Source organism: Amblyomma mixtum, chromosome 8, assembly GCF_055824585.1.
Source record: "Amblyomma mixtum isolate Tamu chromosome 8, ASM5582458v1, whole genome shotgun sequence".
NCBI lineage: Eukaryota > Metazoa > Arthropoda > Arachnida > Ixodida > Ixodidae > Amblyomma > Amblyomma mixtum.
The window spans coordinates 123,827,144-123,851,566 of record NC_143019.1 but is presented as its reverse complement, the minus strand read 5'-3'; the positions used below and the strand labels follow the sequence as shown (position 1 = coordinate 123,851,566).

General features: G+C 49.0%; 1 pseudogene across 1 annotated transcript in view; it reads left to right on the top strand.

Moving 5' to 3' along the window:
• Window positions 1–24,423, top strand: part of LOC149334207 (cytochrome P450 4c3-like) — a 78,355-nt pseudogene that overhangs the window by 13,471 nt on the left and 40,461 nt on the right. The window contains exons 3-4 of the transcript XR_016284731.1: window positions 9,535–9,647; window positions 13,949–14,034. The product of XR_016284731.1 is annotated as a cytochrome P450 4c3-like (transcript). The remainder of the gene's footprint in view (window positions 1–9,534; window positions 9,648–13,948; window positions 14,035–24,423) is intronic.

Sequence of the window (24,423 nt, the reverse complement as noted above, 5' to 3'; positions counted from 1 at the left end):
AGATAAGAGGGTGAAGACACCGCTGGTGTCCCCTAGCTCGTGCTTCGCTTTGCAGGCGGCATCGAACTCGTCCCGATGAGCCCGGGCTGAGGTTCTTCGCACCGGCGCAGCTTGGTGCGCAGGAGGCATCGTCACGTTGTGATGACTGTCGTCTGACACCAAATGGTCCCGGTAGATCCCGGGGCTGCTTGTAGGCGACTCCTCGCCGTACGAAAACTGCGAGGGCCTCTGCCCGCCTTCGGAAAGTGGTTCCAGTAAGCCGTTAAACTCAAACTTAGCACGACGTTCAGTTCCTACGGCACAGTCGGGCGACGGCATTTGTATTCGAGTTTGCGGCTTCGTGTCAGCCCGTGGAAGCGCAGCGCCGCGCTTGCCCTCGTCTAGTCGTCCTGTAGGCGATGGTGTGGCTTCGATGTGCCCAGTCAGGACGGGCACACCGCGGGACTTGGGATTGCGTTCACGGCACAGCGCTCCACTTATGGGGCGGCATTCCGGAAGGGAGGCCTGGTGCAGGTACGGGAGGGCGGCACTAGGGAGGACGTGGGAGCCAAGTCGGGATCACGGTGGGTGCCGGAGACATAGCGCTTCATGTTGGAGACATGTTCGGAAAAAATGTGGTGCACACCGCGTGGTCGAAGCTCGGGGAGGTCTTCTAGGCGGTACGTAACGGGGCCGAGCCGTCCAACGACACGGTAAGGGCCGCGGTATCGGATCAAGAGCTTCGCGGCACGGCCAGTCGCGCGGATGGTGCAGCGAACGAGGACCAAGTCACCGGACCGGAAGGAGGGAAGTAGTGGTGCTGCAGCATTCGCCACCTGCGCACGCGCATGGGCCGTGTGAAGGTTGCGCTGAGCGTCGAGGCGGGCGGAACGAAGTCGTTGGGCGCAGTCAGTCGGTGACGCAGTAGGATGGCGAAGGCCCAACTGCGCGTCGAGAGGGATGGAGGGCGTTCTGCCATAGACGACTGAGAACGGCGTGACATGCGTTGTTTCTTGAGCCGCAGTGTTGAGTGTAAAAGCTGCAGTAGAAACAAAACGATCGAAGTTTGTGTGGGACGGAGCGACGTAGGAGGCGAGTACATCCGTAAGGGTGCGGTTGACACGCACCACGAGGCCATTGCACTGGGGATGATTGACGGATGTAGTGGAATGCGCAATGCCGAAGGAGCGGAGGGCACGCTCAAATTCTTGGGACATAAAGCAGCTCCCGCGGTCCGTGATGAGGCGTTGTGGCACACCATGCCGAAGAACAAGATGTTGTTCCACAAACAACACGGCATGAGCGGACGACGTGTCGGGAACGGGCAGTGCTTCGACCCACTTGGAGAAGTAGTCGACCGCAACCAGAATATACCGGTTGCCGGCGCGTGTCTTCGGGAACGGGCCCAAATGATCCAGTCCAACCAGTTCAAAAGGTGAACTCGGCGGCGAAAACGCCTGCGGGGGTGGCTTGGTTGCTCGTGTGGATGACTTCCTGAACTGGCACGTCTGGCAGGACGCCACGCGTTCCTTGACGTCTCTGGACATATTAGGCCACCAAAAGCGCTCTGACACTCGTGCGTAGGTTTTGCTACGACCAAGGTGGCCAGCCGTGGGAGCGTCGTGTAGGCCGCGCAAGATTTGCGACCGCAGTGCTGCCGGCACCACAGGCAACCACACGGGTGGTCGACCACGGAACCACTTCACATGACACAATAGGTTATCCTTCATTTGATATACCCGGCGCAGTTTGCGGAGGCCCGCGCCGACGGCGGTGCCTAGGGAGAGGATTATGGAAGCAACGTCGGGATCTTGCGCTTGCGCAGTCCTGAGATCCGTCAAAGCCGTCACGGGACAAGGGTGGCGAGAAAGGAAATCGGCATCCTGATGTGCAGAGCCGCGCCGATGCACTATGGTGAAATCATACTCTTGAAGTTGCAGGGACCAGCGTGCAATCTTGGCATTTAAGTGTTTGGCAGACTGCAGCCAAGTGAGAGCACTATTGTCCGTGACGATGGTAAAGTGACGGCCGTACAAGTAGGGACGGAACTTCTCGACGGCCCAGGCAACGGCGAGGCACTCGAGTTCTGAAGAGTGGCGGCGGCGCTCAACGTCGGAAAGCTGGCGGCTGGCATAAGCTAGGACTTTATGGTCACCAGACTCGTCTTCCTGCAGAAGGACAGCGCCGAGCCCATCTTGGCTGGCATCCGTGTGGAGGACGATGGGGGCCGATTCGTTATAATGGGCCAACGTAGGAGGCTCGAGGAGGGCGTGCTTGACGTCAAGGAACGCGAGCTGTTGGGCCTGTGTCCAACTCCACGCTGCATTCTTCTTCAGTAGGGCGGTCAACGGAGCGCTTCGCTTGGCAAAGTCAGGTATAAAACGACGGAAGTACGAAGCGAATCCGAGGAAACTTTTAAGCTCCTTGGCAGTGGTGGGAGCTTCGTAAGCCGTAAGCGCTTTTAGCTTCTCCGGGTCGGGGCGGATGCCATGCCGGCTGACAACGTGACCCATGTACGTGACCTCTGCGAAACCGAAGAAATATTTCTTTGGTTTTAAGCGAAGCCCAGCAGAGGTAAGGGCTTCGAGGACGAGTTTGAGTCGTCTTTGGTGTTCATCAAACGTGGCTGCATAGACAATGACGTCGTCCAGGTAGACCAGCGCCATAGTCCACTTCATATGGCCTAAGACTCGGTCCATGGGGCGCTGAAAGGTGGCTGGAGCATTTGAGAGACCGAAGGGCATACGGTTGAATTGTTAGAGGCCGTCGGGAGTCACGAATTCTGTCTTTTCCACATCATCGGGGTGAACGGGCACCTGCCAGTAGCCCGAGAGCAGATCTAAGGTGGAAAAATAACGGGCCCCCTTCAGGCGGTCAAGTGCATCGTCGAGGCAGGGCAGCGGGTACACGTCGAGACGAGTGATAGCGTTCAACTTGCGGTAATCAACGCAGAAGCGGAGTGTTCCATCCTTCTTGCGCACAAGGACGACAGGGGAGGACCAAGGGCTACAAGAAGGGGAGATGATTCCCTGGTCAAGCATGTCGCATACGTGCTGCTGGATGACTCTCCGTTCAGCTGGCGCTACACGGCGAGGTTGGTGATGAATAGGCCCACGGTTTTCGGTGTTGATCCGGTGTTGGGCCCAGGAAGTGCACCCGAGTTCACCGGCGCTTAGAGCAAGGCAACTGCGATGCTCGAGCAGCAAGTCCTTCAGAGAGGCGAGCTCCGCGCAGGTCAGGGTGGGCCCAAAGTTAAATGCGTCCCATGATAGGACCGCCGGAGCTGGAGTGTGGTGAGATGGTTTTTCATGCTGCAAAGACGCAACCGGTGATTCCGAGTCCAAGACTGACGCTGCACCCAATTGCGTGCCGGGAGTCAGAACGAGCGGTGCGCGGCTGATATTAAGCATTAGCATGTGGGCCTCACCATTGAGCACAGACAGAAGTCTTCGAGGGGAGGTCATCTCTCGGGCTGGAGCCGAACACCGGGTAGGTTCGAAAATCACATCCGCTGTGATTGGATTGTCAGACTTGGCATGGACCCAAGTTGCCGCACCCGGTGGCAGAGTCACGGCGGTCGCCGCAGTCACGGTAGTGACGTCGACTGGCTTGACTCGACGTGGCCACTTCGTTCCGAGGTAGTGCACAGATCCTGAAGCACGCTTGGTCGCCGACACCAGGGACTGCCACAGGGTGACACCGATGCTGGAAATCCAGCTAAGCCAACCCGGCCTAAACAGAGTTTGGCTCGCACGTGGTTCTGTGGTGGTAAAATTGAGAACGACTCCGGCTTGCTGGCACCACCCGCACCCGAGGACCACTGGCCAAATAGGGCTGTCCGCGACAACAAACTCGGTGGAGATGGTCTTTCCGAGTGCTGTCAAGTTGACGGTAACACGTCCGACTTGCTCCACCGGGGCGCCGTTAAAAGCTACGAGCCGGGTTTTGGCGGCTGGAAGAAGCAGGTGGGGCGCGTTGACAATAAGCGATTTTTCGAGCACATTGACAACCGCTCCGGTGTCGACCAAGGCCGCTACGTGCCGATCAAGCAGGGCGACGTCAACGAGCACGTAGGGAGCTTCAGTTGTCATTGAAGCCGACGAAAGAAGGGGACGCGGCGAACTAAGGAGTGCGGGGACGGACTTTATCCGGGGGCACCGTTCCACCGAGTCGTTTTCCGACGTCGGAGGGCCAGCACAGTCCCTCGCGTAGTGTCCCCTCAGGCCGCAGCGGAAGCAGGTCGTGCGGGTGTCATTACGCCTGCGTCGGGTAGAGGCCGCTGTGGGGACTGAGAACCGAGGAGCCTGCACCGGGACGCTGTGCTCGGAAGACGGTGGCGACCCCCGCGTGGCCAGCAAAGTCAATTCCACCTCGACGGCGAGCGCCATGGCGGCGCGGACGGACTCAGGACGCCCAGAGCGGACCAAGCGCTGCACCTCAGGGAGTCGGATGGCGTCGACGAACGCCTCGGTGCCAACCAGGGCCACGGCGTTCTGAGGCGCCCCCGGCATCGACTGCAGAGCCAGGCTTTCAATGGCGGCGGCGAGGTCCTGGTATGTCTCCCCGGGCTCTTGACGGCGGGCTCGCAGGCGGTGGTACTGCACACGGGGGTGACCCGAGGCACTGTAGTGGTCGGCGAGGAGGCCCGCCAGGCCAGTATAAGAGCCCAGTTGGTCGGGCGGCACGTTCTGCAGCAGCTCAGTCGCGCGGCCTCTCAGTTTGGCGACGGGCATCCGTGCCTTCATCTGCTCGTCCCAGCCTCTCGCCGCCGCAATACTGTTCAGCTGGATGCGGTAAGCATCCCACGAAATGGTGCCGTCGAACGTCCAATGATGCGCCCGCGCCGAGCACGCTATTGGCTGCTACGACCGCAGGTACAGCGACGGCAGAGCCGGGTACAGCGGCGGCGGGCACGTCCAGAGGCACCGGACCCGTGTTCGGCTCGACTGGCAGAAGGCGACGGAAGTCGCGCTGGATCGCCTCCATCTCCCCAGCCTGGGCAGTCAGACGGGCCTCCCACGCGTCCATCCGCTGAGTGACAATATCCAGGAGGTGCTCAATACCGGCGTCCAGCCGCTGCGGAGAACCGAGCCCCTCCAAGCGCCCAGGTCTAGCGGTGCCGGCCGCTGCGTCCTCGGCGCCGTCGGCTGGTGGCGGAATCCTGTCGACTGACACGTCGGGTACTTGATCCTGGGAGCGGGTGAGCGGCATGATCCCACCGCTGCCACCAAATGTTACGGGACGGCGGGCCCGCGCAGCAAAAGGCAGAGAGACGCAGGAGACCCAGACACAACCGGCCGCGGCGGTTCTCTTTCGTTCTCTACCTCTCGCCCCGCGCCTCTTCTTTATTTGTATACCGCAGCGCACTCTTGGTTAGCGTAGGTCGTGTGCCGTTACAGTATTTTGCAGCAATAAGAGACGACGGTGAATCTAGTCTGGACATCAGTTCTAGAACTCTTGTCATGGCGGAACTCTTACGGGAAAACCTTGAACCGCAGCTTTCAATTCTTTGTCTTAATTTTATTCGTTAAGCTCAGGGGCGGAGGGTATTTCATAAGGGAGTGGGTTACATTGAAAAAGAGACTGCAAAAGAGCAAAAGAAATGAATCAAAATGCAAAATTGGTGACATCCATGGAGATGAGTCTAGGTTACAAGAACAGAGTAATACAAAGAAACACCACAAAGTACCTAGTTAAAAGATGCATGAACGTCACAAACATAATATAACAAAGCATAAAGACAAAACTGTAAACTGCTAAAAGGAAATTTATATACAAGGCAAAGAAGTTTGTAAACCTCCTAATAGAAAACATATTATGTAGCTCACTTCTCCGATTCTAACAGTGAGTACCATGTTCGTGGCGCCAACGAAGAATAGACACGTTTGTTCAGAGTTTCCGGGACTGAAAAACAGCAAAGCTAGAGACACTTATTTCTTTGAAATAGAACCAATAAAGTTCATTTTTGAAAATACTTTGTATGCTCCTGCATCGATAGCGTTTAAATAACGTCCGGTATATTCCTGGAAAGTACGAAGTGCGCGAAAAGCTGTGGTAATACATGAATTCAGCAAAAATAATGAAATTTGAAACTATAGAGGCCATTTTTATTCAATTGTGTCGTTTTAACAGGGTTAAAAAAAGTACATTTCGACACGAATAAATTACTCTTGCGGGAGACGTAGCTCAATATCTTCATCCAAGTTTTGTTTTCGAATTTAAATGTCGACTGAGCTTCATTTAGTGATCCAAAAATAAATAACACTTAAATAATTTGAAGGAAAGGAACTAATTCTGGAAATTTTCGGTAACTTCAAAGGCTATCGATTTTTTAAATTATGAAACACATTCAGAGAAATTACAACCTTCTTTTTCTTAGCTGAGAAGTTACTGTCCTGGAATTACCTTGTGAATACCCAAGAGATGTTCGCATATAATAGGAGCTGTTATTTGCCCCTGAATCTTGGAAAGCCGGTATTCCACGGCATACCATGTCAGGATCATTGCTATTCAATTGATACACTCTAAACTGCGTTTCCTATATATCTTATCTCTCCTTGTGTTAGCTTTATGTGAGGCTCCATTATGTGAAAACAGATTAAAAAGAAAGGGAGCCTTATCTTAGCTTTCTATCTATGGGTGCTACGCGCCCAGTAGTACTTTGAAGCATTGCTGTCGTATTCACAGGAATGAAGACGACCCGTTGAATGCGATAAATCCCCAAGTTCAAACTGTTGTGCTCTTCAATAAGTACTGACGCGTTTGTAAAACCGCTGAGAGCATCGCCTCTGTCTCATGGCCGCCAAGTTTGATTTACACTCGCTAAGCCTTGGTGAAATGGCTGCCAAGCCAAATAGCTGTCATGGAGCTATAACTGAAAATTTTCCAAACGTTGCCACAAATTTCAGTAGAATCGCATATTATGAAAAAAAACTTTATCCGGCTGACATCTTAATGTAGGAGGCAGCCGAAGTAATGGCAAGTAGAGCATAATCCGGGCTCGGGCCTCCCGTGGGTAGGGACGGGCCAGGAAATGCGCTGTTTAGCCAGGCCTCAGTTTGGCCAGAGCTCCAATTTGCGAGCCTGGCTTGGACTGGGTCGTACATTGAGGGTCTGTGTCCTGAGTTGGATTTATTATTGCGCAGTGACGCACACTTGTCGCGTTCTAGCAGCGACAAGGGGAAACGGGCCCGTAGTGTGTAACTAAGCGCTTATTTTTGTTGTTGGCTGTAGATGAATTTTTCTTGCACGAGAACAATTGCAAAAGAAAGAGCATGTGTGTGTGTGTTTTATGATAGCCGAATCGTTTCAGCAAGGAAAGAATCCTACTCTGAGACGTCTCTACACTTCTTTGTTGACGCAGACATGTCGTTTGGTACCGAGTTTTCCGGCGTCACTCGGTGCACTTCCAATGTCTTTGTAACTATTCATGCGCACTTTCGGCGAGGTTGAACGATGCGGGGAATTAAGTTTAATACTATTTTTGAATAATTGAACAGCGGCCGCAACCGACCGCTCTCCACACCACACTGGTGAGGGATTTTTGGAACGCGGCGTGTCGGCAGTGGTGCGTCGGACAGCGGAGCGCCGTACGTGCCAGCACCGCGTTGCGCGTGGGCTCGTGCGAGTGGTGTGTGCGAGGCAGGCACGAGGAGCGTAGAGCTACGTGTCAGCAAACCGAGGTGTTGACGAAGACACCATAGCACAAGTCTGGCCGTTCAAGCGTGGAAGTGGCAGCTGTCGGATGTTGGATCCGAGCTGCCGGTGGCTTCCCTTGAATCATCGACTCAAGATCATTAAGCCTCATTCAAGCGTGGGGATGGCAGCCGTCAGACTACGGGTCTGTGCTGCCGTCAACTTCCCTTGAATATACGACGCAGGCCTACTGCAATTGCCATTTTGCTGTAAAGGCTTCCTTGGATAGGCTGCACAAGTCTACGGCGTTTTGGAACGCCATCGACAAGACCTGGCCACGGTTTTCCTGCTGCTGCTGCCCAGTTCTTGGGGCGACTGACAAGAGTTCGTCAGCGTCTTCCGTGTCATCTCCGTTCCTCCTCTCCTGGCTCTCTACCACCGCCTCCCTGGACGCAACGCCGGCGACGCATCGCAACTCGCCAACCCGCGTCTGTGTCACCTGCAAGGCCTTCCCGCTCCAACTGGGACGCTTTGTATCCGGTGAACTCTCTCCTTTTTGTCTCTAGTGTTGTACGCGTTTCTAGTGTGTGTTTTCCTTGATGTTTTCGTATCTTTTATTGGCTCCTTTCCTTTAAAATATAAACACGGCTTCGTTTTGTTTTGTTTGATTTCTTTGTTCCTTTCTTCGAACCTGCACGCGAAAGCGTTCCCCTTCACCAGTCGGGGACGCGTCCACCCGATTCGCGACACACACACGGCTCGTCTCGCAAGTTCATTCTCATATAAACTGCAAACATCGTTGGCTTGGTTTTGTATTGACCTAGAATCCGATGGAGCAGAACATTCGCTCGGTTGCTCAACGAGCATCCTGCTTGTCTTGAGTGTGTGACTTCACCTCCCAAAAACGCTATGATATGAGAAACTGTTTTGGGGAACAGCTTATAGTTTCGGGCCAGTTCGGGTTTCTTAATGCGGGCTAAACTCAATGAGTAATTACTCCCGTATTACAAACTTCAAAAACAGGAGCTTTTGATGTTGGCCTTCATTGACACGCGCTCAGTGTGGCAATAATTCAGCCCACAAAATGGTGTTTCAAATAAAAACAATGAAATATGATCGATGCAGGTACGAGGAAAGTTTTGCATTCAGACATTCCAGGCAAAAACAGGCTTCGATTAAAAAGCAAGAGTCGACGCAAAGTAGTCTGTTACCCGTGTAGCACCCTTTTGATTTGGCTTTCGGAATTATTTTCACGGGCGAAACCACCGTTAACAATAAACCACCGTAAGAACACCCCTCACCTTTTATACTTTTCTGCTTACCAAACAATTAGTTTTTTTGCTGAGTATGCGATGTCCGTGCCTTTGCCGGCTGCATCTTTCCTTGCGTATTGGGAGTGTAGTTCCACATAATGAGATATTTACGTGTGACGCTGCCGCTGGCTGGTGCCAAGCCGGGATTCACGCCGAACTTTGCGGCCCGGGCCGGGGTCAGTGGAAGGATGTGTTGCAGGCCCAAGCCGGGCCGGAGCTTGATGAAGCGCGCCTAGTACAAGCTGAGGATTTCCGCCTTGGGCTCGGCCTTTACAGCTACCTCTCTTTAGATCACAGCACCAGCCTCAGTCTGATGCCCAAACAGTGCCAGCATGCGACTCAATCTGAGCCCGAGCAAGGCTCTAATAAGAAGTAGTTGCCAATATTTTTAGCCTCCCCTGACATCTGCGCTCTCTGCGCATCAGGGTAAGGTGTCGGCGAAATTGATCGTTTACTTGCTCCTCCAAATGGGGAAAATTACCAACACAAGCTAGAACTTATGTGGCTGTTTTGTGCAGTTGACTACAAGGTTCAATTTTTACATCATTTTATTCCACGCTTCACTCGCTTTTGCGCTTATTTGGTCTTTGTCTGCTTTTCTTTTCAGAGACATTTGCTCTAATGTGTGGATTCCATGCCAGGTTTCAGAAGTACGGGCGTTATCTGGTGTACTTAGGATTCACGCCATTGTTGGCCCTCTACAAGGCTCAGTACGTTGAGGTAAAGTAGTCACTAAATATCGTAGTGCATGTTGAGCTTCTTGGAACAGAAGAAAGTGTTTTTGTTCCTAGGTTGCTTTTTCAGGTACAATCTTTTATATAGTATGAACTAAACACTGGGATTTCCTTGTGACAGGGGAAAAAACGCCCACATATAACAGAGAACTGCTGTCAAGTCTACAAACGTGATGAAACCAGCAATAAAAAAGTTGGAGGACGCTTAAGCTTCACATTTAAGACTGGAACGCGACAGCGTGTCGCAGCCCGCCAGGTAGTCCGTGGAACCCCATGGCCGGTTCGGCGCGACGCCTTGCCTGTTGGACCAATCGCTCGGAGTCTCTAGGAGGCCACTCGACAAACCCGATGCCACAAACGCCAGCATAGCTTCCGCGCCGAACGAACGGGCAGCAAGCCGCAAGCTTCGTGGTGAACGCGCCTTGGATGAGCGCTGAGTTCGCCGCTCAACGCGCGATTCCTGCGTCCCCGCACGGCCCCTCTGCGCCCGAACGAGACGAGCGGGAGGCGCTGCCGTCGCGCGCTATCAGGGGCTTTAGCGCTATCTGTTGGGGCAGTGGCGTACATTGCGAGAAGGATGAGGAGGAGGGAGTGGTTTTAGTGGGCGCCGCCTGATGGCGCTACGTGTACCCCAAGCGAAGAGGAAAAGTAGCGGAAACGTACTTTCCTACTCGCTTAACTGAGACTTCTGTAATTTCCATGCTCGAAATTACTAATATACAGCACAGTACATGTCCCTAAAGCACCCTTCTAAGACAACACCGTATTCACTAGACGCGCCTTGGTTCGTTCCAGACCATCGAGCTGGCGTGGCGGTGTGGTTACCATGCTCATCTCGCACTCCGAGGTGGCCCTGGTTCGATTCCCCAACTCCTCGCTGTTATTTATTAATGCTGCTGGTGTTTATCGCTCACGGCCAACGCCGCCGACGACATCGGCTTTTCTGCGACACGGGGACCTTAACGCTGTCGCGTTGAAACGGGACCTATAGGAGAGAAATTCACAGGTCAGCGGTAAAGTAGCAACTGATGTTTTGATGCAAGATGGTCGACCTGGGGAACATAGTGTCACGTTTTAGTGACGGCAGTCCAGCGGTCAGGAAGACATCAGAAATACTTGCAAACGAAGCTCTTTATTAGGGCTGACTTGCGCCCGCAAAAGAACTGAATCACTCGGCGTAAGCAACAAGCGTGCTCGTCAATCGTCGATCTACGAATGCCCGCTGCTCGCGGCATCGTTCAATTTAAAGCCGGCAAGGAAACTTCGAGATAACAGGTCGAGATCATCTAGAGTAATCTAGAAACAAGTAGATGCAGCTGTTCATGGCTGTGAACAATCGAGATTAGTCCGGTCGCTTCTCGCGTCACGAACAAAAGTGATAACAACCCTTTCCTGCAGCCTTGACAGTGAACGAACAAACACTACAATGATACGTGGCATTACCCCCCTCGCAAAGAAGCATCGTCTCGATGCTTTAAAATGAAAATAAACGCGGAGAATGCGAACTTCGAGTCCTTTAGCGTTCGTAATAAAGTTTAAGGGCAGCGGTAAAAGCTTCAAGTCTGGCTGTGTCGTCGTCGTCGGCGTTGTAGTTGTCGTCGGCGTCGTAGTTGTCGTCGGCGTCGTAGGTGTCGTCGGCGTCGTAGGGGTCGTCGGCGTCGTAGGGGTCGTCGGCGTCGTAGGGGTCGTCGGCGTCGTAGGGGTCGTCGTCGTCGTAGGAGTCGTCGTCGTCGTAGGAGTCGTCGTCGTCGTAGGAGTCGTCGTCGTCGTAGGAGTCGTCGTCGTCGTAGGGGCCGTCGTCGTAGAGGCCGTCGTCGTAGGTGTCGTCGCCGTAGGGGTCGTCGTCGTAGTTGAGGCATAGTCTTGTGTTTTCGTCGATGGACGGTCTTAGTTCTTGCGCTCAGAAGCAACCTCACCTCCAGAGGCTGCTTTATTCAGTTTAACCTTCGGGGGGCCGGGGGAGCGTCCACGCACTGCGTAGCCTCGGCTAGGAGATACATAGCGCGGTGACGATGGCGACGGAGAACGAGATGGGCGGCTCGGCGATGAGTATTCTTCGACGCAAGAACTCTTCGATTGCGGCTGGTCGCAGGCCAGGTCGGGGTCGTGGGGCGTCGTAAGAAAATCCTCGGATGCCCATTCTCCTGTATGGACAGTACCGGAGAATGTCACCGGCTTCTCCACAGTGGAAGCATAGTTGGCGGCGCTGGTCGGGTGTTCTCCACTCGTCCCATTTCCTAGGCCGTGTGCGACGCTCGTAGGACGGGCAGGTTGGGGCGAGAGGGCGGCGCTCCAGCGCAGCTGGCTAATGGCGATAGGGGCTTAGGTGCCGTCGTCGAGGTGCAGGATGGCGCACTGCTGCGGCGTAAGTCATGGCTGGAGGCTCCAAGAGGCTGCGTGGTAGACTGGAGTCAAGTCCTCCGGTGAATGACTCGAAGGGCTGGCGTCGCGACTTGCTGGGGGTGTCCGGTACATGGAAGGCTACCCAGCACCTCCACCAGATGTCACGTTTTAGTGACGGCAGTCCAGCGGTCAGGAAGACATCAGAAATACTTGCAAACGAAGCTCTTTATTAGGGCTGACTTGCGCCCGCAAAAGAACTGAATCACTCGGCGTAAGCAACAAGCGTGCTCGTCAATCGTCGATCTACGAATGCCCGCTGCTCGCGGCATCGTTCAATTTAAAGCCGGCAAGGAAACTTCGAGATAACAGGTCGAGATCATCTAGAGTAATCTAGAAACAAGTAGATGCAGCTGTTCATGGCTGTGAACAATCGAGATTAGTCCGGTCGCTTTTCGCGTCACGAACAAAAGTGATAACAACCCTTTCCTGCAGCCTTGACAGTGAACGAACAAACACTACAATGATACGTGGCAATAGGAACACATTAGTTTCAGGCGCCGAGAACACCATGTGGAAGGTGTCATTGAACACACGCATTCTGCAAATCGTGACCAATTCTGGAATGCCTCAGATACAAGTTTACCGTCCTCAGAGGCAACGTAACCAAACTTTTGGAAACACATGGAACAGAAACCTTACGACACTGCTTTAGATGGCAGATCCTCCTTCTGCCAGTGACTTGGAAAAAGTGGTAGGCATGTCAGTAAATCGCCTCTAACTGTTGATAGTTTAGTAACGTGACAGCTGTTGGTATGCACTGGCTGTGCGGTTATGCAGAACATTTTTCTAGCACGTTATTCACTCGTAGCCTGGAAAAAAAGCGAGGTTGGATTTCTTTGTTTTTCAAACAGTCTTCAATAAAGCACCCCTTCCCAGAAACAAAATATTCAAGCTCTTTTTTTTTGCAGGAAATTTCGCGCACTTCGAGAATTTTCGTTCAAGGACGGTAATGCATTTTTCCCTGGTGCGAATGATCTAGGCACATCCGCCCCATTTACTCACAGTTGCACGCACCAGTTGTTACGACGCGCCGCATTATAACTGTTTCTTACAGTGCACTGCGATCCATCCTGTAATGTGTTCAGTGCATGAATACAGTCACTAGAAATGTCAGCTGCTGTGTGCCAGTAGTCAAAATTAAAACGCCGCCGCGGTGGCTTAGCGGTTATGGTGCTCGGCTGCTGACCCAAAAGACGCGGGTTCGATCCCGGCCGCGGCGGCTAGAATTTCTTTGGGGGAGAAATTCTAGAGGCCCGTGTACTGTGCGATGTCAGTGCACGTTAAAGAACCCCAGGTGGTCGAAATTTCCGGAGCCCTCCACTACGGCGTCTCTCATAGCCTTAGTCGCTTTGGGACGTTAAACCCCATAAACCAAACCAAACCATCAAAATTAAAACATATTGTCAGGTAATTAAAACATATTGCGCACTATTCGATACTGACACGAAAAAGCACCCTCCAGTATGACGGATAAGGATTGAATCATAGCAGTTCGATTCTTTCCCGGTCGCTTTAAAAAGGGGGGGGGGGGGGGGGGGGGCTTTTGTGTCAGCACATTCAGGAATAATTATAACAGAAGCGCTTCTTTCCTTCGATTTCAATCATGAGCGGCCATTTAATTTCCCGAGTGTAACAAGGTAAGCTGACGCCTATACCGATCTTGTTGCCGTAATGATTACTTTTTATTACATCTTCCGTGAAGCGGTCTACTAAGAAATATTTTACATTGTGGAGGCTTAGTTATATGTCACATGCAAGTTCCGGCAATACTGACAAAGAGTGCAATGAAGGCCTCATGGTATGAAGCCATGTTTCGCTCCTTCAAGAATGCAAAGAGTTGTATTGAGCATTGCAATAATCCTAACAGTGAATGTTATGTTTCAGGAAGTTTTGTCAAGCAGCAAGATTTTGACAAAGGGAAACCAGTACCACTTGCTTCATGACTGGCTAGGAACGGGACTACTCACCAGGTATGGTGGACTGACTGCGAAGGTTTCTGTTTTAAGGGCGGTGCGCATTTTTGGTGGGAGATCATTAAAACAACAAAATATTTTGACAGCGAAGCTACTTTTGGTCGCGCTTTTCATGGGACTAGGCGTGGTAACGCGGGTGGAGTGATGTGGAGAAGGCTTAGCCTATCGAGGGGAAAGCCAACGCCAAGCACAGGTGCAGCATTGTGGGGAAAGGGAGAGCGGGATCCAGGCGCAGGTGGGCGGAGCCAAGGCGCCCGACTGCAGGTGGGCGGAGTCAAGTAGAGGATGAGAGGAGTCGGCCAATTGGATAAGGCGCCCCCATAGGATGGTTCGGAGGAGGGCATATATATGTTATATAAATAGATGTTAGATGGCATATATATAGATGTTATATATGCATCATTTTATCATGTGTCTAGGCTGGAAATGACCGCCACGCTTGTATGCGCGATCGCATTCGCGGTCCACACACTAAACCGGAAGCAGGTGGCAGAAATAGGCTGCTTGGAACTTCCGCATTGACTTTTTCGCGTTCTCAAAATTGCGTACTAAAAGAAAAAGGTTTTCAAGCAGAAGTGAAGACGTTCAGTCAAGAAATGGTCGGAACACTGGCGGATTATGGCGCCGCAGGATTTTCCACCGTTGTGATGATGACTGACATAGCTCAAGAAAATTTGAAGAGTTTGGCGTAACTTACGTGGCGAAAAACGGCGTTGGCGTAGTGCTGGATGTGACGGCGGTCGAAGGAAACCCTCCAGCAACTTTCCGTGATATTTGACTCAGTTTGAGAGATAGACTACGGTAACCAGCTAGGATTAATGTCGGAAGCTAGCGATGCTAGTCACTTCTTGGCGACTTTTTTAAGTATCATGTTAGTCGAATTTATTTGTCGAATAGGTTTAGCGTGTTTGCACTAAACCTACTGTCCTAAAAGCTGCAGCAATGAGTTTGTTTCGTGAAGGCCGACGTGGGTATGTGAGAAGCGAATTTTTCGCCCTTGCCGTCATTCTTACAATGGAACATCTTGAGGTGACGAATAGATCGTCACGCGCCGAATGACGGGAATCTAGGTCTAGGTATAAGCAGGGGATACAACTGTGTTCTTTCAAATGTACCAGCGACAGACAATGCGGGGCAGTGAGCTCTAGCCGTGTGCTTTTGTGGACTGAACATTTCTGCAGAATTTTAAAGTGGCGAAAAAGCGCATCAAAATCTTTCATGCAAAACTTTATTAAAAACAGGATGCTTTCTCATGCGTAAACCAAAACGAGGTCCGGTCACGTGTGCGTAAAGATTAACTCCCCCTCCATTTTTTTTTGTCCGCATGTAGTCGGCCCTCGCGCTACGCCTCCAGCCAATTTTGAAATGTGTGAAAGTTGCCTTCATGCACGGTGATTTTCTAGGGCATTTGATGCGGACAAAATTCCCGTATGTGGGCAAGAATGGCGTTTTTTTTCTCATAGCCACATATGCGCGCGTACTATCGGCAGTAGAAATGAAGAGAGGCGGGTGTGTTCTCGGAAAAAAATAAATTATCGCTGCCGTGCGACTTTTTTATGTATTGTGCCAATCCATCAAAAAGGAGATAAGCTAAGTATTTCTAACTACAGACCGGTTTCAATTACTTCTTTTTGTTGTAAGTTAATAGAACACATATTCTCTGGGTGCCTTAAAGGGACACTGAGGAGAAATTGAAGTTGGCTTGTATCGACAGAATACCAGCTCCTGATTACAAAAACGCCACTCATGCTGACAACAAAGCTCTTGTAACGTAGAAAAGTGCAAGAATCAAAATACAGGTATCGCCGCCACAGCGTGATGACGTCATAGGACAAAACAGTGTTGCTAGAACCATTGTTTCTAGTAACACTGGGACACGAGAAACTACAAATCTTTGAGGCGCAGCCAATGCATGCGCGAATCTCATTGACGTCGCCAGATGACGCCACGTACCCGGCAGCTAAGCGCACGCCTGCAGCATCGAGACCAATCAGCGCCTGCTCAACGGCAGTAGGCGGGCTCCCGGTATTCCGCTAACGGTAACAAGGTACACGGTATGCTAAAGGTCTCTATTTGCGAGAACTTCGTTGACGACTTCGAGAACTGGGTCCATCGTAACGCTGGCAAAACGCCGGTGCAAACGCAAACGAAGCGACGGTAGCGACGGCCGCAATAGCCGATAGATGCGTTAAACGTGCGGCCGGCGGTAGCTTTCGTTTCGGCTGCTGCTAGGCCGCTCTGCTGGCCGTCAGTAATCACGGAGTCTGCGTTACGTCATGTGTCCGTCATGTTTCACGTCACTTAGTCCTGTGTCGTCATAGGAGAATCCCAAGTTTGAATCAGAGCATCGGGAAAAACTTCTTCAACTTCGAATCCAAATTTCTTAGAAATAAATGCATCTTTCGCGGCCGGCCAAGTGGCAACAAAGCCATGAAATGCCGAACTATCAGATTTTGCTATAAAAAAAAATATCAATAGAGCTCTCCTCACAGTCCCTTTAATTCGTTTCAAGCTGAAAATAACATTTTATCCCCTTTGCAACACGGCTTCAGAAAGGGTATGTCCACCGTGATGCAGTTGGTTTCTACGGTTAATGAATTCCAAGTTGTTCTTGATAAATCCGGGTAGGTTGATGTTATTTTTTTTAGACTTACGCAAAGCTTATGACACTGTTTCTCATGGCAAACTCATTTCTAAATTAGATAGTATTGGCGTCCCTACTTATCTTGTCATCTGGATTCATGCTTATTTTAAACATAGGAAACAATACATAGACGTTAATGGCTGCTGATCTAACGGTCTTCTAATTACTTCAGGTGTACCTCAAGGCAGCGTCTTAGGGCCACTGCTTTTCCTAATCTATATAAACGATCTGTCTGCTTCGATCCCCGGAAATGTCTCTATAAAGCTTTTTTTGGAGATGATTGCATACTTTTTAAGACCATAAATAACCAGAGCGATCACTACATCTTGCAAAATGCGCTTCTAGGTGTTCATCAGTGGTGCGTAAAATGGGATATGCAACTAAACGTTGATAAAACGGTTCTCTTACGCATTTCGCGCAAAAAACATTTTAGTTCTTTCTCTTACACCTTGCAAGATCATGTAATCTACGAGGTTACACAATATAAATATTTAGGGGTAACGCTAACACATTACTTAACATGGACTTCACACATTGCAGACATTTGCTCCTCGTCTTTTTCTTTAAGTTAAACTCCTTGCATACTCAACATTCATTAGGTTCAAATTAGAGTTCGCTTCGGTATTATGGGATCCATTCATAAAGAAAGACATATACAAGATAGAGATGGTGCAAAGGAAAGCGGTTAGGTTTATTTATAACAAATGCAGGAGGTTAGACTAATCTACAACACTAATGAAAACCAACCATATTCCATTACTTGAAGTATGCAGAAAAATTTCCCGTCTGTTGTTTATGCATAACCTTTTAACACGTAAACTAAACATACACCGCCCTGTAATTCTCAAACAATTGTCGCGCCGAACACACCATTCACGAATTCATTTGCTGGAACCCATTTTTGCAAAGACTGACTCATTGAAGCACAGTTTTTTTCCACGGACTGTTTCTGACTGGAACTCTTTTCCCGAGGCCATTTTCCAGTCCTCAAATTTTAGTGAAGCTCTTGAGAAGCATTTTCTCGAGTGAATGAGCGTTGCATTTCGTTATTCTGCTCATAGTTTGTAACCCCATCTATTTTCTTAGTATTTGTCATTTTCAATGCCTTGTAAGCCCCTCCTGCATGGGCCAATCTACTGGCCTGCAGTATTTTGAAATAAATAAATAAATAAAAGTCGCCTAGTATTATTAACAGCAGTGGAATTTTCATGTTCTCTTACACCTAAGTAAATTCTAGGGCGATCGGATTATGTGCACGGAAATTTTTTTTTTCCGCTCACCCTCATCCCGTAAATATTTGCTGCCAATAGTACCTTCCGCGCAGTTAAGTTACTGACCATCAGCTGTCACCAAGAAATTGTTCAGAGCACGCGTGAAACGCGACCGTCAGGATCAAACCGCTTTGGTTGATGCTCGCAATCCAAAAAACACACCTTATCTGCGAAGCGGTGCAAATGAAACAGCCCACACATGCCGCGGCTGTCTATGCTCTTCGTGCTGTTCTGGAGGTCATTTTCACCTTTCAGATAGTTGCTGCTACGGCCGAAAACAACACGGTGGCAATTCGTGGCGATATCTAGGCGCAGAGCTAGCGTCCTCCAACCACTTCGGCGCACGAAAGATTGCGTAGCACACATGTATTTTGCGTACCATGCCTTGGTGGCACTGCCGCCGGGGCATACCAGAGAGGAGCGGCGGTGCTGCGCGCGCCGAGTTCAAGGCTATTTTCGTCCTCGCCGCGAGAACTGTCTTAGACAAGTGCACTTGGCGGTCATTTCTCGAATACGAGTTGAAGGGGGAGAGGAGGAGCGTAGTTTTTAATCGTCTATAATTTGGTTGCTATTGATGCTAGCTCAAAAATTCTTGCGCTGGGGTGACGAGTGATAAAATGCCTATCTCTCATCTGCTTTACGTAATGTCTGTTAATTTATTCATAGTCCCTTTAATATTTTGAATTTAACCCCAAGGCCCACATGACAATAACTGATTTCGCATCGCAACCTTGCAGGTGGTTTACTTAATAAAGCCGCATTCTCATCGGGTACATCCTCTCTGCCTGTTCTGGTATGAGTAAGCGAACTCAAAGCGTTTCTGCTGAAGGTGGGCACAGCGCACGAGAAAGAAGAATTCTAAAGCCCTAGGCACAGTGCCACATCTTGCACCATAATTATCGAGGCCCAGGAGGCCGAAATTAATCTGGTGTTCTGCGCTATGATGTCTGTCATACCAGATATGCAGCTTTGGGACGTTTAACCACAGATACCATATCATAACCATTATAGCCACAACTTTTTTATGTGAGCCGGCTATTGGGATTAAAATTTTACAGCCTTGAGAGATAAGTGTCGTATACGCAAGGTCGCCCAGTAAAAGTGGAATGTGAAGACAGGGATACGTTGCTTTCTCTCGAAAGCGTCTCATATACTCGCGCTTGCGTTTAGAATAGATATGCTCACATCTAATGAGAATCAGTCACACTATATTGTTCTTAGGTCGGAATGCTAAACTGGAATATGTCATTATGGGTGATAATTAGTCAATAAGCAACTCGTAATTCTAGTAATCACTGCGCTAAAACTGGTGCCAAAAGGGAAGCTAATTACACAGAAAAATAGGTGTACTCTAGCGCATTTTCGCTCGATTAATTGAGCACGACGGCACTTGTTAGTCAATTTTTTTTTCCTGGAGCAGGCTTAGAGCTGCCAACAGAAGGAGCGCGTCCTTCTCGAAGTCTCTTCTTTTAAAGTAATAGCTTCCATGTGTGTCAGAGTGCAGACATTCTAAAAAATTGAGATAACAAAGATCTAATGAAACCGGCCGGCAGCAGTTCAAGCAGCGCAGAGAAGAGGTAGATGAAGTACAGTCGTTATCTTGAGTGACGCCTATGAGTGTGTATGCTGTGATGCTCTTCGACCAGCACCCACCGTCCTGCGCTTCGAATAAACACCTTTACAGAGACATTATTCCGTCTTTGTAACAAGAAACAACAAAATTCGCCACGATAGCTTATGTTTCCAGTCACTGCTTGAATCAAGGAATGGGCACAATCGACAGCAATCCCCAGTTCGTGCACATCCACGCAAATATTGAAACATATCTTCGCATTTCCTTCAGCATGGTCCCTTTACTCTCTGCGCATGCCACTCAGCAGCGCATAGTGCTCACAGAAAACAGGCGTTCTCAAACGTATGGGTTTTATACGTTGGTCCAACATGCGGCTCTTCGATAGACTGAACATCCCAGTCAAGACGAACAATGCAGACGGCGCACAGATATTTCATTAGTTTTTTATAAATGAATCAATGTTTTTTCTTCCCAGCGATTTACAAGAAACGGCCCTCAGCCGGACAGGTCCGATATTAGCTTCAGAGGCCGCTGAGGGCCAGTGCAAGAAAACTTATGAATCACTATAGAAAGAACTGAATGCTATATCCTCTTGAGATCCGCAGTGTAAATTGTGTCATTAATTTTGTTAACAAAGTCAGCATATCAGTAAACATAATTAAGAGCTCGTTTGCGGCGCTTTGCTATTTAGTCGCCAAAGCCCAGAATAAATTTACAGCTCCGATCGCACTTAAGTGTCGCACTTAAGAGCTGCAATCTGTTGATTGCAGCTCACAAGTGTTAATGGGTGTTAGGAAGTGCTCTACCTTTATTAGCTGCATTGCGCAAGTTTTAAATTGCCGGGCCTTACGTGGATATGGCGCGATTACATGTTCTTTTGAGTGCACTCGGCAATGTTGCATTACCACGCGGCTCTGATGAACTACGAATCAGTGCTCAACTGTTTCAGGCTGGCTACGTAATCGCGGCAGTTGAGGCCATGTCGCAAACATCTCCTGCAGCATTCATTACAGGCTATGTTTGAGGACATAAACAGGCAGAGTGAAACCGCTGGTTTAAATATAATATAAGGAGATGTAATGTACACTGTCCAGTAGTTCGGAAGAGGAGAGAGAGAGAATAAACTTTTTAAGTAAAAAGTACCTTTTGCATACGCTTTGGCGATGGCGACTAGCTCCTTGTGGTCTTCCAAGGTGCCGCCAGCTACACTGCCCCAGCGTTGGGCGGCTTTAAGTAGTTGGGTGTGTGTGAAAATAGGGATATCGCCACACCAGGGAGAACAGCATACGATTGAAAGTTGAGCACTGGCGGTACAAAGTGGTAGCCGCAGGTCTGGACGGCTCAAAGAAAACTGTACATGATGCGAATGCGTTGTAGCAGGAATTGCGGGGACAGTGAATATGTAAACTGCAGCATAGTAGTGTCCCTGAAGAACGCACATTAAGTATAAATATCGCGCACTATGAGTACCAGCTTTGACCGGGAAAGTTGAAGCCTAACAAAAGGGATCGCATTTAGATGAAGTACCGCGCATCAGATATATGAAAAGAAAAGAAAAACGGTTAATGGTTGCAGTGAGAGAACTTGAGAATCACACATGAGAAAAAAAAAAATTATAAGATGATCTCTGAGAGAAATGAAGGGAAAGAAATTTACGAGTGTGAAAAATGCAATGCGGGGCAAATAAAAGGATAATAAATAAATTACGAGGGCAACATAACAGACGCAGCTTAGAGGAGGTCAATCGTACAAAGATTAGGAAATTTTGAGTGCCTCCAGCACAAGCTATCAATAACTGAAGATATTCGGAAAAGTCATCCAATTCGTCCTAATGTGGAAGTAATCTGGCTGAGGATGATCATTATGATGGCTATGCCACTTTTTCATTAGCTATTTCTTGCGCTTCTCTTCAGTGTCAATATTTGATTTCATCACCATGAATAGCGTTTCAGGGTAATTTATTATAATCTATCATCTTTCTTACGCTCATTTGTTCCCCGTACTTCTAAGGAATGGAACGATCTTCCTGATGAAATTGTATCTATTACTGACCTAAATAACTTTCGCAAAGCTTTAGCTGGTGTTCTGTAAACTCTGACGATCTTGTACTGCACTAATGGATTTTTGTCTTAGCTAACATTGTATACAGAGGATTATTCTGTTATGTACCCGTTTCATTTTTCTCCATTGTTTCTTCTATATTTTCTGCCCACTCCCATCTGCAATGTCTGCAAGGCCCTGACGGCAAAATAAATATATAAATAAATGTACACGCACATTTGGCAAATACATAAGGAGGTCCCAAAACGAACGGCTGCACAGGGGACCCCCATTAGAAGACAGCATGAAAATTTGAAACTACAAACAGCAGAAAACACTTTAAACACCTACATAAAAAAGTTTGAATGCATGCAAAAATACACGACGGCCGCAACTATCAACGAAATAAATTGCGGTAATTCTGATATAAACATATAGGTAAAGGGAAATATTTCAAGTGAATGCTGTCTGTGTACTCATCAGTTGAAAGAAATTATTTTCCTAAACTGCACACAAAGACGAAAATTAAATTGAAAAGAATTAGTAGTAGACGATTGCTTCAAACTAAGTTGAAATTAATTCTACATAAAAGTGACAGAAAAATAAACATAGATTTGCGCAACTGACTTTTGCTTCGAAAGCAAGAAATTGTGGCGTGAGGATCGAGTGGTAAGGAAACTGACACGTTTAGTTACCGCAATGGGAAGTGATCCTTGTTAAACTGTACCCGGGAATTGCAAGAAAAAAGCGGCCGGTAGTTTAGCATTGCTAAACACGAAATGTAGCGCGAAACCAAAGTTTTTGAATTTGGACACCACCGCGACGACCCTCAGGGCGCGATTTAGGTGTCCACTGACACAGAGAGCCATCTATGCGCCTCCTAAAGTTTTTCATTGTCACTGCCGATTTATTCAATGTACACCGGCGGCCTATGCTCCAGTGCCGTGTTTCTGCCACAACATTGTCCAAGGGAAAGCATGCAGCAACCTCTCCCTGTCACTGCGGCGACACAGCTGAAAGCGCGAGGAATAGTTTGACAGCAATATTAGTTTACAAAAAACGAGAGGTGGAATGCAGAGCGCAAGAGTCTGCTGCAGTTTAACATGAGGCGCATTCGGCTTGGGCGATATCCTCGTGCTCTCCTCTCGCGCAGTGCCGAGCAAACGTGACCTGTTCGCGCCGCCTTGGTTTCGAATCCGAGTCGCCGGTGTTTTTGTGATTCATTTTTATTTCTTTATTTAACTTGGCACAAACCCACAAACACCGCAAGCATACGAACATCGCAAGGTATTGTTCCGGGTTTGCCGATCGGAATAGGGCTTTTGCACTACTAAAGAACTGTGGATGTGATTTCTACGATATTATGAGCATGCAGTAAGGGAGCAGCACTCCATAAGAAGTTGTTGAAGGTAATAATACGTATGGCTTCATTCTGCTTGTGTTGAAAATGCGATAATTGTGCTCTGTAAGTGTTTACCGAATACGAAATGCAATAGATATATGGCTCTGGATGAAAACACAGCAGAGCGAGACGAGCGTGTGTAAACTAAAACAGTGGCATATTATTATATGGCACTTTTATGTCGCATGTGGCTTCTTGTTAGTATGTCTGTAGAATTTTCAATGGCAGTTAAGTTCTACTCGAAGAAACATTGCGTGGTCAGCAGCATTAAGCTTATTTGAGTCGAGGGAGATACGTGAATAATTACCGTAATTAGTTTTAGGCTTCGATAGTAAGATATCTTTGTGGCATGAAAACGAGTCAAGCTTTGGTGACGAAACTGGGTACTCTTCCACTGGGTGCTCTTCCTCTTCGGCTCACCTAACCCTGCCTAATGGCGTAATTAAGCGCCATTAGGGACACTTATAAGCATGAAATTTTTGCTGAAGGGGGTGTTTGTCCTCCTAGATGTGCTTGGAACAAACTTATTCTTACGTGCAGAATAATCTGCAGAGAGGTCATTGTCAAAAGGGCTTTGGCGAAGCAGCTCTAGAAGTGCATCCAAATGCAACAATAAAAAACTTCCTGCGAGATAGCATGCTGCATCGAAGTGACATCCTTGAGAACGTTGTGATTTTCAGTAGATGAATACAGGATACGGCGGATGGTGATGGCTTGATTTGAAGGGTGCTGTATTAGCGTGAGCGCTTCGTCCTTTTCACTGCCTGTAACTTCGTTTTTCTAGCCCTTCCCACCAAACACAAAACGTCTTACAAACGTCTCGGAACAGCTCTAAATGCCTACAAACATCTTGCGCTGCATTCAAACTTCTCATAGATGTCGAGAACAAGACGTTTCCTCTGTGACGTCTCTTAAACATCTGCAGTAAGGCGTTTGTTGAGAAGCTTCTGTGAAGCATCTGTAGAAAGATGTTTTCTAGAACTGCTTCTAACACGCTGAGCTTAAGACAACGTCAAGGAGACGCGCCTAGCAATCAGTAGAGAGTTGCCGCCGCGGAATAAACATGTTGTAAATCACGGCGCATAGATGGTTCTGCGTTATTCCGATGTTCGTGCTTGACGTTTCGAAGAGCAGGCGAGCCGGTGCAAAGACCGCTCAGTCTTTGCACTCGGCTTACCGCCGCCTTCGCCACCTTCGCCGAGCCCGATCGCGCACTTTTTCCATGGCCTCCGAGATTACCTGTTGCTCGCGCGAGAGGGTGATCTCGGAGGCCATAATCTTTATTGCGTCCCGCCGCAGCTTGCTGCTTGGTGTCGCTCGGCACGGTGGCGATGCAGTCTACAGTCTCTCAACGTGGTTTAAACGTTTCAAGCGGAAATAAATCTTGATGCAAGCTGTAAGTGCTTAGTTTAACATAAAAATATCAAACGCGGTTAAGTTTTTCTTGGTTTTCTGT